The sequence below is a fragment of the Eucyclogobius newberryi genome, unplaced genomic scaffold, assembly GCF_026437365.1.
Source record: "Eucyclogobius newberryi isolate DKJ021-1_F unplaced genomic scaffold, fEucNew1.0.hap1 SCAF_18, whole genome shotgun sequence".
Classification (NCBI taxonomy): domain Eukaryota; kingdom Metazoa; phylum Chordata; class Actinopteri; order Gobiiformes; family Gobiidae; genus Eucyclogobius; species Eucyclogobius newberryi.
In genome coordinates this window covers 8,542,146-8,557,382 of record NW_027315812.1, presented here as the reverse complement: position 1 = coordinate 8,557,382, position 15,237 = coordinate 8,542,146, and the positions used below count along the sequence as shown (strand labels likewise).

Below are 15,237 nucleotides of genomic sequence, written 5' to 3'. Positions count from 1 at the left end.
CAGTGTTCAGGCGGATGTCATTTGTCACCTTGACAAGAGCAGTCTCAGTGCTGTGATCAGGTCTAAAACCTGACTGAAAAACATCAAATGAGTTGTTTATTAAGAGGAAATCTGTGAGCTGTTGGTAAACAACCTTTTCAAGGACTTTGCCCAAAAATGGCAGATTAGAGATGGGCCGGTAATGACTCAGTACTGCGGCATCAAGACTGCTCTTCTTTAGGAGAGGCTTTATGACCGCAGTTTTCAAAGACATTGGGAATGTTCCAGATTGAAGCGACATGTTAACTATGTGAGTGAATGGTGCTAACAAACTGTTCAGCACAGACTTTAGAAATCTGGTGGGTAACACATCAAGGCAGCATGTAGATGAACTCAGACTGGTGATGATCTCATGGACAGTTTTGTCAGTTACTGGTGCAAAGTGAGTTAGCTCTAAGTGTCTTGGTGGTTTTAGGGTAATTTTTTGCATTGTGGGATTTATAGCATTTTTAATGCCCTGAACTTTGTCATTAAAGAATAATGCAAACTCATTACACTTGGATGTGGAAATGAGTTCTAACGGCAGCTGAGCTGGAGGGTTTGTTAATCTGTTTACTGTGGCAAACAGGACACGCGAGTTGTTACTGCAGCTTCCAATTATTTCAGAAAAATATCTTTCCCTAGTTCTACATAAGATTAGGTTGTACATGTTCAGCTTTTCTTTGTAAATCTCTTTTTGAACCTGGAGCTTTGACTTGCGCCATTTCCGTTCGGCCCTGCGGCACTCCCTTTTCTGTGCCCTGACCGAATCATCATTTCTCCACGGCGCCTTCTGCTTATTTTTAACCATTTTAGCCTTTATAGGGGCGATGGTGTCCAGAACATTCAAAACACTAGATGTAACAGAGTTCAACAAATCATTTACATTAGAACATGAGACATTTTCAAAGTTTATCATTTCCATAAACAGTGCACCTGTGCCATCACTTATGTGTCTCCTCTGAACAACTGCAGGACCAACCGGAGGTTGGGGAGAAACAGACAGGTCAAAGAAGACACAGAAATGATCAGACAGAGCAACATCGATCACATTAACATTTGAAATATTTACCCCCTTTGTAATTATGAGATCTAGAGTGTGTCCTTTGCTGTGGGTGGGGCCTCTCACATGCTGAGTAAGACTGAAGGTTTCAAGGACAGCATCAAGCTCTTTAGCGTTTCTGTCACAAATATTATCAACATGCACGTTGAAATCACCTGTAATGACCAAACCATCAAAGTCTGTGCATACGACTGAAAGCATCTCAGTAAAATCATCAATAAAACTTTGGCAGTGCTGGGGAGGCTTGTATAAAACAATGAAGAGAATGGATGGAGACCGTTTTAGCTCCATTTTAAAGGATACATACTCAAATGATGAAAACACCCCAAAAGACAACCTGCGGGTAATTATTTCATCTCTAAAGACAGCACAGACTCCACCCCCTTTTTTTTTTTCTCGTGTTTCAGATTCAAACTTAAAGTTGGGTGGAGCAGATTCTATCAGAACTACATTTCCTGTGTTTTTGTCAAGCCATGTTTCAGTTAAAAACATAAAATCAAGATTATAAGAAGAAATAAAATTATTAATTAAGAGAGATTTGTTACATAAGGATCTGACATTTAGCACAGCAAGTTTCAGACTAGTTTCAGTGGGACTGGGCTTTATCTTTTCACAGGGAATATGAATCACATTTCTCAGATTGGGCCTGACTCGCATTTTGTTTTTCCATCTGTGTGATGATGTGACTACAGAAATAGCACTAGGGGGGGCTCTTTTTACATAGGGCCCCGGGTTGGTTTGATTTTTAATGTGACAATAAGTCCCGGCAACGCTGAGACCCAGTGCATCCTAGCTATGGGAGATACCAGGTAAAAGGCGAGGTTGGATGGGTGGTGGGGCTTTTGTAGCCAAGGAGAGTTTGGGACCAGGTGAGAGGCGAGGGGGGATGGGTGGTGGGGCTTTTGTTGGTGTAGTCGGCATAGCCCTTGCTATATTGGGCGTGAGGGGAGCCATCTTAATGCCTGATTTGATCAGACTTTCAAAATGGCTGGGAAGGCCCATGGGTGAGAGTGGAGATGAGAAGGAGAATGATGAATCTTTAGTGGGAGTAGATGTTGCAGGGGGAACCCAGGGCTGGTGTGAAGGCAGGGGCGATGACAGGGATGTTGTTGGGCTTGTCACAGATGGGTCCAAGGCCTTTGAAGATTGTTCCTTTGCTGGAGGCGGTGGAGGTGAATGTGGAGCAGCTGGAGCTGAATCCTTTGCTGGTGGTGGTGGAGCAGCTGCTGATGAATCCTTTGGTGGAGGCTGAGGTTGTGGTGCTTTTGATGTTGAAACATTGGCTCGGTCTTTGGCTGATGGAGCAGGAATTCTTCTCTCATTCCTCTCTTCTCTAACTATCTGCTCAGGACCCTGTCCAGGCCCAGTCCAATGCCTCAGAGCGTGGAGCAGGTTCTCTGTCAGCACCCTCACTCCACCTCTGCATAGGTGGGGGCCATTTCTCTTAAACAGGTCCTCTCGTTTCCAGAATAGATAGAAGTTCTCAATATAGTGTAGTCCTCTCGGGGAACACTCTTTGGACAGCCATGTGTTCAGCTGAAGAAGCCGGCTAAACTTGTTTATCCTCCTGTCGATGTTTGGAAGAGGTCCACTTATGAATGTTTTGATTTCCATTTTATCAAGCACGTCGAATAACTTCAAGAAGTCTTTTTTCAAAACTTCAGTCTGTTCCCGCCGCATGTCCACTGCACCCACGTGCACAATCAGCTGTTTAGCTCCTCCATGCTTAGCCATAATATTTGGAAGGAGTGACGTTATCTCAGAAACAGTGGCGCTTGGAAAAGAATGTGTGAAACACACACAAATGAAACACGCACAAATGAAACACGCACAAATGAAACACGCACAAATGAAACACACACAAATGAAACACGCACAAATGAAACACGCACAAATGAAACACGCACAAATGAAACACACACAAATGAAACACACACAAATGAAACACGCACAAATGAAACACGCACAAATGAAACACGCACAAATGAAACGCACACAAATGAAACGCACACAAATGAAACGCACACAAATGAAACACGCACAAATGAAACACGCACAAATGAAACACGCACAAATGAACACACACACAAATGAAACACAAACAAATGAAACACGCACAAATGAAACACGCACAAATGAAACACGCACAAATGAAACACACACAAATGAAACACGCACAAATGAAACGCACACAAATGAAACGCACACAAATGAAACGCACACAAATGAAACACACACAAATGAAACACGCACAAATGAAACACGCACAAATGAAACACGCACAAATGAAACACACACAAATGAAACACACAAATGAAACACGCACAAATGAAACACACACAAATGAAACACGCACAAATGAAACACGCACAAATGAAACACACACAAATGAAACACGCACAAATGAAACAAACACAAATGAAACAAGCACAAATGAAACAAACACAAATGAAACACACACAAATGAAACACACACAAATGAAACACACACAAATGAAACACGCACAAATGAAACACGCACAAATGAAACACGCACAAATGAAACACGCACAAATGAAATACACACAAATGAAACACACACAAATGAAATACACACAAATGAAACACGCACAAATGAAATACACACAAATGAAACACACACAAATGAAACACACACAAATGAAACACACACAAATGAAACACGCACAAATGAAACACGCACAAATGAAACACGCACAAATGAAACACGCACAAATGAAACACGCACAAATGAAACACGCACAAATGAAACGCGCACAAATGAAACACGCACAAATGAAACACGCACAAATGAAACACACACAAATGAAACACACACAAATGAAACACGCACAAATGAAACACGCACAAATGAAACACGCACAAATGAAACACGCACAAATGAAACACGCACAAATGAAACACGCACAAATGAAACACGCACAAATGAAACACGCACAAATGAAACACGCACAAATGAAACACACACAAATGAAACACGCACAAATGAAACACGCACAAATGAAACACGCACAAATGAAACACGCACAAATGAAACACGCACAAATGAAACACGCACAAATGAAACACGCACAAATGAAACACACACAAATGAAACACGCACAAATGAAACAAACACAAATGAAACACACACAAATGAAACACGCACAAATGAAACACACACAAATGAAACACGCACAAATGAAACACGCACAAATGAAACACGCACAAATGAAACACGCACAAATGAAACACACACAAATGAAACACGCACAAATGAAACACGCACAAATGAAACACGCACAAATGAAACACACACAAATGAAACACACACAAATGAAACACACACAAATGAAAAACACACAAATGAAACGCACACAAATGAAACACGCACAAATGAAAAACGCACAAATGAAAAACACACAAATGAAACGCACACAAATGAAACACGCACAAATGAAAAACGCACAAATGAAACACGCACAAATGAAACACACACAAATGAAACACACACAAATGAAACACACACAAATGAAACACGCACAAATGAAACACACACAAATGAAACACACACAAATGAAACACACACAAATGAAACACGCACAAATGAAAAACACACAAATGAAACGCACACAAATGAAACACGCACAAATGAAAAACGCACAAATGAAACACACACAAATGAAACACACACAAATGAAACACACACAAATGAAACACACACAAATGAAACACGCACAAATGAAACACGCACAAATGAAACACACACAAATGAAAAACGCACAAATGAAACACGCACAAATGAAACACACACAAATGAAACACACACAAATGAATCACACACAAATGAAACACGCACAAATGAAACACACACAAATGAAACACACACAAATGAAACACACACAAATGAAACACGCACAAATGAAAAACACACAAATGAAACGCACACAAATGAAACACGCACAAATGAAAAACGCACAAATGAAACACACACAAATGAAACACACACAAATGAAACACACACAAATGAAACACGCACAAATGAAACACGCACAAATGAAACACGCACAAATGAAACACACACAAATGAAACACGCACAAATGAAACACGCACAAATGAAACACGCACAAATGAAACACACACAAATGAAACACACACAAATGAAACACACACAAATGAAACACACACAAATGAAACACACACAAATGAAACACACACAAATGAAACACACAACTCCAGATTTGTCTGATTGAAAAAGAGCGGCGAAAGCAAACGATCTGAAACAAGTGCGTTTGCAGAGAGTTGTAACGATGTGTGAAAGTCGTTCTTGGACCTTCATCAAACCACACGTCCACACACACCAGAGCGCCAAGGGGACTGGGAGCTATTTGAAAGTCAAATCTGCAGAAAGAACGATAATAATAATGGACTTTTACTTTGAATGTGACTTTTTACTTCACTTTTACTTCATGCTGTACGCCTGACAGACTTTGCAACTCTATTTCTCTTTGATTTAGTCTCTTTGCCCTCTTGTCTTGTCTGTTTTTTCTCTTTTTTATAATAAAGTAATACAAAATAGCTAAATGTAGCATAAGCCATAATTTAAATAGGGTTTTTAATGTTTTTTTGTCCAGCATAAAGTCAGACCAACTTCAAATGATGGAGGTAAAGGCTAAACCGGTGTGTCTCCATAGAAACAGACAAGTTCAAAGCCACTCCAGGCAACGCAATAAAATCTCTAAGCGAAAAGTGACACAGTGAACCTTTAAGCCTCACCTCACACCTCACAGCAAGAAGATCCAGCTCATTTTACAGTTCAAACAGCAATATTGATCTAAAACGGCTTAATAACGGAAACAGATCCATCGACTTCCTGTTTAAAACTGCACAACTGACAAGCCACGCCTCTTCATAGCGATAAGCCCCGCCTCTATATCGTGACATTTCACCGTAACAAGCAGCAGATTGTCATGTAAGTGTTTTATTTTCCGCACGTGTCACTCGGAGTCTCAAACAATCACAATAACAAAGTGCGTGCATGTGGGCGGGGCTAGGGGGTAGGTGACGACAGGGATTTTGTGAGCAAACGAGCCTCGGTTGCGGGACGAAACGGGATGAACTCAAACGCGCATGAATCAATCAAAAATACAACTGTGAGTGAACTAATGACGAGAAAACGCCGTTGAAAGCAGATTTATGATTTTTATGATTTAGTTGAAACAAGTTTGAACGACCTCGTTACGGTATCAACAAAACGATAAATTCCACCTTTTACTTTTACTAGAAAGTCAGCAACATGTCCACATCTTTCTTTGGTTTGTTTGAGTAATCATGCATGGGTCTGGGAGCACTTTTCCCGTTTCCATGGGTTCCAGAAAGATGACAAACAAAATCTGACATATTTTGGATATTAAAAAGGCCCCGAACGCCAACATTTGAAAAGCCTTAGAACTATTTGCACTTTCCCTTTTTGAACCGTTGCTCCTTTTTGAACCGTTGCTCCTTTTTGAACCGTTGCTCCTTTTTGAACCGTTGCTCTTCTTTTCACTTCCCGTTGGAGGCCGCACATCTGGAGCCTTCACACCGCCTCATAAACACGAGCGTCCACGTCCAGGTGAGCGCGCCGCCGCCGGCACAAAGGGGCTCTGTTAGCGCCCGAGCTAACACGTGCGCTCATTCGACGGGGACGGGCCGCGCGCGCCGCGATCAAAGCCGCGGCGCACTCGGCTCGCGGCTGAACGGGCGTGGCTTTAGCGTGATGTCAGGGGAAAGAATGAGGGAATCTGACATTTACACCGAGATAAAAGCAGAACATGGCAACAGGACGATATTTAAAGGCGCGGTCAATGTTCATGAGTTGTTGAGGAACCAGCGCGTTAAGTTTCAGTTCAGTTTGAAGCGTATTCTTAGGTGTTCGTGGCGAGCGTTTCCTTCTCCAAATCAGTCCACACTCGAGAGGGAAGCAGAGAAAGCAGGACTAAAGCAGGACTAAAGCAGGACTAAAGCAGGACTAAAGCAGGACTAAAGCAGGACTAAAGCAGGACTAAACTAGGACTAAACTAGGACTAAAGCATGACTAAACTAGGACTAAAGCAGGACTAAACTAGGACTAAAGCAGGACTAAAGCAGGACTAAAGCAGGACTAAAGCAGGACTAAAGCAGGACTAAAGCAGGACTAAAGCATGACTAAACTAGGACTAAACTAGGACTAAAGCATGACTAAACTAGGACTAAAGCATGACTAAACTAGGACTAAACTAGGACTAAACTAGGACTAAAGCATGACTAAACTAGGACTAAAGCATGACTAAACTAGGACTAAACTAGGACTAAAGCATGACTAAACTAGGACTAAACTAGGACTAAAGCATGACTAAACTAGGACTAAACTAGGACTAAAGCAGGACTAAACTAGGACTAAAGCATGACTAAACTAGGACTAAACAAGGACTAAAGCATGACTAAACTAGGACTAAAGCATGACTAAACTAGGACTAAACTAGGACTAAAGCATGACTAAACTAGGACTAAACTAGGACTAAAGCATGACTAAACTAGGACTAAACTAGGACCAAAGCATGACTAAATTAGGACTAAACTAGGACTAAAGCAGGACTAAACTAGGACTAAACTAGGACTAAAGCAGGACTAAACTAGGACTAAACTAGGACTAAACCAGGACAAAACCAGAACTAAACTAGGACTAAACCAGGACTAAACTAGGACTAAACTAGGACTAAACCAGGACTAAACCATGACTAAACCATGACTAAAGCAGGACTAAACTAGGACTAAACCAGGGGTAAACCATGACTAAACCAGGACTAAACCAGGACAAACCCAAAACTAAACTAGGACTAAACTAGGACTAAACTAGGAGTAAACCAGGACTAACCCAGGACAAAACCATGACTAAACCATGACTAAAGCAGGACTAAACCAGGACTAAACCATGACTAAACCATGACTAAAGCAGGACTAAACTAGGACTAAACTAGGACTAAACTAGGACTAAAGCATGACTAAATTAGGACTAAACTAGGACTAAAGCAGGACTAAACTAGGACTAAACTAGGACTAAAGCAGGACTAAACTAGGACTAAACTAGGACTAAACCAGGACAAAACCAGAACTAAACTAGGACTAAACCAGGACTAAACTAGGACTAAACTAGGACTAAACCAGGACTAAACCATGACTAAACCATGACTAAAGCAGGACTAAACTAGGACTAAACCAGGGCTAAACCATGACTAAACCAGGACAAAACCAAAACTAAACTAGGACTAAACTAGGACTAAACCAGGGCTAAACCATGACTAAACTAGGAATAAACTAGGACTAAACCAGGACTAAACCATGACTAAACTAGGACTAAACTAGGACTAAAGCAGGACTAAAGCAGGACTAAACCATGCATTTACCCTGCTGCCGTCCTCCATATGTTCAGGCACCAAAGGTCTGAGCGTTATCTCATTTCTACAGTTATCAGACTATTGAAATGTCATGTGAACGAGTCGGTGTGATCCTCGTTCACAGGAGGGATCCATCGTGGGAAAAGTTTCTATCCATCCATCCATCCATCTTCTGCCGCTTTATCCGGGGCCGGGTCGCGGGGGCAGCAGTCTGAGCAGGGACTCCCAGACTTCCTCCTCCCCAGACACTTCCTCTAACTCCTCCGGGGGGATCCCGAGGCGTTCCCAGGCCAGCCGAGAGACATAGTCTCTCCAGCGTGTCCTGGGTCTTCCCCGGGGCCTCTTCCCGGTGGGACATGCCTGAAACACCTCCCGAGGGAGGCGCCCAGGAGGCATCCGGAACAGATGCCCGAGCCACCTCAGCTGGCTCCTCTCGACGTGGAGGAGCAGCGGCTCTACTCCGAGCTCCCCCCGTGTGGCCGAGCTCCTCACCTTATCTCTAAGGGAGCGCCCAGCCACACGGCGGAGGAAACTCATTTCGACCGCTTGTATCCGCGATCTTGTTCTTTCGGTCACTACCCAAAGCTCATGACCATAGGTGAGGGTAGGAACGTAGACCGACCGGTAAATAGAGAGCTTTGCCTTTCGGCTCAGCTCCCTCTTTACCACAACAGTCCGATGCAGCGACTGCATCACTGCAGCCGCTGCACCGATCCGCCTGTCGATCTCACGCTCCATCCTTCCCTCACTCGTGAACAAGACCCCGAGATACTTGAACTCCTCCACTTGGGGCAAGGACTCTCCACCCACCTGAAGAGAGCAAGCCACCTTTTTCCGGTCGAGAACCATGGCCTCGGATTTGGAGGTGCTGATTCTCATCCCAGCCGCTTCACACTCGGCTGCAAACCGTCCCAGTGCATGTTGCAGGTCCGGGTTTGATGGAGCCATCAGGACAACATCGTCTGCAAACAGCAGAGATGAGATCCTGTGGTCCCCAAACCGGACACCCTCTGACCCCTGACTGCGCCTAGAAATTCTGTCCATAAAAATTATGAACAGAACCGGTGACAAAGGGCAGCCCTGGTGGAGTCCAACATGCACTGGGAACAGGTCTGACTTACTGCCGGCAATGCGAACACAGCTCCTGCTCCGGTCATACAGGGACCGGACAGCCCTGAGCAAAGGGCCCCGGACCCCGTACTCCCGGAGCACCCCCCAAAGGACACCCCGAGGGACACGGTCGAAAGCCTTCTCCAGATCCACAAAGCACATGTGGACTGGTTGGGCAAACTCCCATGAACCCTCGAGCACCCGATGGAGGGTATAGAGCTGGTCCAGTGTTCCACGACCGGGACGAAAACCACTCTGCTCCTCCTGAATCCGAGGTTCGACTATCGGTCGGATTCTCCTCTCCAGTACCTTGGAATAGACCTTACCCGGGAGGCTGAGGAGTGTGATCCCTCTGTAGTTGGAACACACCCTCCGGTCCCCCTTCTTGAACAGAGGGACCACCACCCCGGTCTGCCAGTCCAGAGGCACGGCCCCCGAACGCCACGCGATGTTGCAGAGACGTGTCAACCAAGACAGTCCTACAACATCCAGATACTTTAGGTACTCGGGGCGGATCTCATCCACCCCCAGAGCCCTGCCACCGAGGAGTTTGCGAACAACCTCAGTGACTTCAGCTTGGGTGATGGATGAGCCAGCCTCCGAGTCCCCGGTCTCTACTTCATCTTCGGAAGACGTGACTGAGGGATTAAGGAGATCCTCAAAGTATTCCTTCCACCGTCCGACGACATCCCCAGTCGAGGTCAGCAGGCCTCCACCCGCACCGTAAACGGTGTTGGTGAGACACTGCTTCCCCCTCCTGAGGTGCCGGACGGTTTGCCAGAATTTCTTTGGTGCCAACCGATAGTCCTCCTCCATGGCCTCCCCGAATTCCTCCCAGGCCCGGGTTTTTGCCTCTGCGACAGCACGAGCCGCGGCTCGCTTGGCCTGCCGATACCCGTCGATGACCTCCGGAGACCTACAAGCCAGAGTGGCCTGATAGGCCTCCTTCTTCAGTCTGACGGCATCCCTTACTTCCGGTGTCCACCACCGGGTTCGGGGGTTGCCGCCACGACAGGCACCGGAGACCTTGCGACCACAACTCCGAGCAGCCGCAACAACAATGGAGGCGGAGAACATGGTCCACTCGGACTCAATGTCCCCAACCTCCCCCGGGACATGGGAGAAGCTCTCCCGGAGGTGCGAGTTGAATACCCTACTGACAGAGGGCTCCACTAGACGTTCCCAACAGACCCTCACAATGCGCTTGGGTCTGCCAAGTCTGTCCGGCTTCCTCCTCCGCCATCGGATCCAACTCACCACCAGGTGGTGATCGGTTGACAACTCTGCCCCTCTCTTCACCCGAGTGTCCAAGACACGCGGCCGGAGGTCTGATGACACGACAACAAAGTCGATCATTGACCTCCGGCCTAGGGTGTCCTGGTGCCATGTGCACTGATGGACACCCTTGTGCTTGAACATGGTGTTCGTTATGGACAATCCGTGGCTAGCACAGAAGTCCAATAACTGAACACCGCTCGGGTTCAGATCGGGGAAGCCGTTCTTCCCGATCACCCCTCTCCAGGTGTCACTGTCATTGCCCACGTGGGCGTTGAAGTCCCCCAGTAGAACAACGGAGTCCCCGGTCGGTGCACTGTCCAGTACCCCTCCCAAGGACTCCAAGAAGGCCGGGTACTCTGCACTGCTGTTCGGCCCGTAGGCCGCCACAACAGTGAGAGACCTGTCCCCCACCCGAAGGCGGAGGGACGCGACCCTCTCGTTCACCGGGGTAAACTCCAACACGTGGCGGCTGAGCTGAGGGGCTATCAGCAAGCCCACACCAGCCCGCCGCCTCTCCCCGCGGGCAACACCAGAGAAGTGGAGCGTCCAGCCCCTCTCGAGGAGATGGGTTCCAGAGCCCAAACTGTGCGTGGAGGTGAGGCCGACTATATCTAGTCGGTATCGCTCAACCTCCCGCACAAGCTCAGGCTCTTTCCCCCCCAGCGAGGTGACATTCCATGTCCCCAGAGTTAGTCTCTGTGTCTGGAGATCTGGTCGCCGAGGCCCCTGCCGTCGACTGCCGCCCAGATCTCTCTGCACCGGCCCCTTATGGATCCTCCTGCGGGTGGTGGGCCCACGGGAGGGCGGCCCCACGTCGCTCTTTCGGGCTGTGCCCGGCCGGGCCCCGTGGGGTAAGACCCGGCCACCAGGCGCTCGCCATGGAGCACCCATCCCAGGCCTGGCTCCAGGATGGGGCCCCGGTGACGCCGATCCGGGCGACGTAAACTGCCTTGTTTGTGTTGTCATCATAGGGGGCTTCTGAACCGATCTTTGTCTGACCCGTCACCTAGGACCTGTTTGCCTTGGGAGACCCTACCAGGGGCATGAAGCCCCCGACAACATAGCTCCCGGGATCATTCGGGCACTCAAACCCCTCCACCACGTTAAGGTGTCGGTTCAAGGAGAGGGGTAATCATCTAATGTTGTCAAATTAAGACGTTTCGACTTTTATTTTCGATCTGAAGGCGCTGGTCTGAGAAGCTCGACTTTATTCATTCAATTCAGTATAAAGTCTAGCCCTTCAGATTGAAAATGACGTTTGGATGGAAGTCCAAACGTCTTGATTTAAAAACCCTTTCCAGATGATGTAAACAGTTCCATCTTAGGTGAATAATCAGATTTGTGTCTAATTATTTACACTTCTGCAGGTTCTGCAATAAAAAGGGAAACAAATGTAGCATAAGACCAAAACTAAAGAGGAAAATGTTAAAGATCGAAATCGTTAACTGTATTATGTCTTAAAAATACAACAGTTACAACAGATTTTGTCTGATTATTCTTTTTTTCTGGCGTAAATGTACTCGCTGTGGAGGAAAAGGTTGAACTAAATCAATCCCTGAGCATCCCTGGAGCGCGGCCCTCTCTGCGGCCGTCCAGGTGGAGGATGTGGGCCACTTTTGTGTGGGTGAAACGAGCAGCACCTGTGGAGGTCACCAATGCCAGGAATGTGATCCACCAACGATAAGAAACGACCGGGGCACGAGAGAGTCCCAGGGCAGAGCAGTGGCGGCAGCGGCGGCAGCGGCTGTCGTCAAAACTCATACAAAAAGACCTCTGATGGTGGCGTTATTTAACCAAAATGTCAAAAAATAATCAAACATTTCTGAGTTTTATCTATAATACTCTTTATTTAATTAAAAAGTCTCAAAATAATTGTTTGTCTCATCAAAAAAGTAATAATCTTTGACTAATCGACTGCTAAAATTATGATTAAGTGCTGCCCTGCGTTTGAATACAAGTATAACCTGATAAAATACTTGCAAATAACACAAGGACTAGACCAAAACTGCAGCATGTTCGGACTAAACATGTCTAAAAGTCTAAAAGAGGACAACAATGTGCTTTAAATGCACTGAATCATGACTTAAATAGTTGCAAACAAAAGCTAGAAACAAAGACAATTCCCTTTAAACGAGGTCTAAAGCACTGATTAAATTCTATCTACTTAAAATTCACAATAAATAAATATAACACGACACAAAAGGCACGTCTGTTGCTGTGTTTTTGTCGAGGAAACGACATTACGTCACGATGAAGCGTTAAAACGCATATAATATAAGAATATAAGAAAACGCCGATGCGCTCGACCTCACGACGTCAGCAGACTCCCACGTTTGTTCAGTAACGTGTTTTTTATTCAAAGCAGGCGTTTTGTGGTGGATCCCGAGTCGTTTATGGACCCCAGAGGGTGAGAACACTGAGGTTTGCGGAGCAGCCGAACAACGACAGAATGAGGACGCGCGAGAACAGCCCTTGGAGCGGCACGTTTGGGAGCGACGAATGACAGCAAAGCTCTGCTACGTCTCACGGCGGCGGCAGATGTGCAGACGCCTGATGCCACTCTCTGGTGACGGGTTTATGGCATAAAAGAAACGATGCATGTCACTGAGAAAGATTGAAAGTGATGAACGTATTGGAGGCACTGCAGGTGAATAGGAACAAATGTGAACTTTAGAACAGTTTGACACTATTTCTGCAGTTTTTGTACTTGTTTATAGTAATATTGAAACAAAAAATCATCATCAAGTTATGTTTTCATGCAAAAATTGAGGCATTTTATGTGTTAAAATTTCCAAAATTGCACATATTGGAGTGGATAGAGCCAGGTGTAACTGTCTAGCTTAATTTCTTTGACATAAAACATTTACAGAGGGAATTGTGAGTATCTTATTTATTATTTGAGTGAAGTAGATGCTGAAAATGTGTGTAAATATTCAAATTTTGCCCCTTTTGGAGTTCAAACCACATAAATCTATGGCTGCAAGTCGATCGAATTAAACAACAAAACAGCTTTAGGTGTCGATTGGACAATGTTGTTGTTTTCAGATCTCTTGACCATCGTGTCTCTTCTTTTGGAATAGTAAAAGAACATTATCTTTAATATATTTCTGTGTTTTCTGTAGACAATGTTTACAAAATGGCTGTGAGAACAACAGCCGCTAGCATGGACGTTGGCTAGCTGCAGCGCCAAGGCCATTCCGGCGCTCACATGAAGGTGTGTAGACTTTAAAAACACAGAAGACCACTTCAGAATTACCGTGGAGGCCAGCAAGTGACACCACAAGGCCAAGCTACGGGTCAGATCTGTGGAGAGTCTTCTTTTTTTTAGCGACAAAAACACATGAAACTGAATGAATGCAAGACTATTCGCCGATTCGTTTCAAGGGTTTCAAGGATTTCTAACCGATTTGAAGGGATTTGGCACGGCAACGGTCCCTCGTTGTCGTAGCGATAGGCTGAACTCAAATCAAAGCGTTACATCTTTTGAATGGGGAATAGAAATCCTTCAAATCAGAAAGGAATCGTTTACCCTAAAACTATGACTACGTTCGAAGTTTGCTCTTTCGCTTTGTCAAAGGCGCTGATCATGGTTGCTTGAAGAATTTGCTGCTTTCTTTGACCTTAAGAACAAAACAGCAACAAACATAAACATTAGCATTAGCATGTCGTTGTCCAAAGACGTTCACCGTGTCCAGAGTGAAATGAAAGTACAGATGCAGCAGCTAAACGTGAACACGCCGTATGAGACAGGCCCGATCTGAGTCCTGGACCAAAGCCAAGCGCCTGCTCTTACGCTGTGGCTCTTTAACGCACATTAGCACCACATCGTGTCAAGCTTTCTCACAAACGGAGCAAAGGAAAGTAAATACGTGCGGCTAATGAGCAATCGAGCAGAAGGAGATCCTTTTTCCGCTTTCCAAACCCTCCGGCCGTGTCGACGCCGTGTGTTTGTTTGAAGGGATCGCGCTTCTAAACCGTGTAATATTACCTTTGGGTTTGTTTGTTTGTTTGTTTGTTTGTTCTGCTTCGATCGCGTTCGTTTCACTGATCCTGTTTGCGAAATGGTCTTCTCGGGAAGCGCTCCGTTTTAAATTGCCCCGGAGAGTTACCAAACAGACCACAAGCTCGTTTAGAAGCCAAGAAAAGCCCAAAAACAGTGTGATACGTCCATTTTAACAGTAGATTCCTCCAAACGGATCGAAATGGGAAAACAACAAGCACCAACATGGAAGTAAAAATACTACTTAACGTACAAACAAAGGCCGATAAAAACAACTTTGACCACTACAATGCCCAGCCAAATGAGACAACGTACTTTAGGTTAGGTTTGTTGGCCTCTTTCTAACGTGCAGGTA

General features: G+C 45.5%; 1 protein-coding gene across 1 annotated transcript in view; it reads right to left on the bottom strand.

The window, feature by feature from the left end:
• LOC140364937 (uncharacterized) overlaps positions 1-15,237 on the bottom strand; it is a 143,803-nt gene that overhangs the window by 65,482 nt on the left and 63,084 nt on the right. The gene's annotated exons all lie outside the window — the stretch shown is intronic.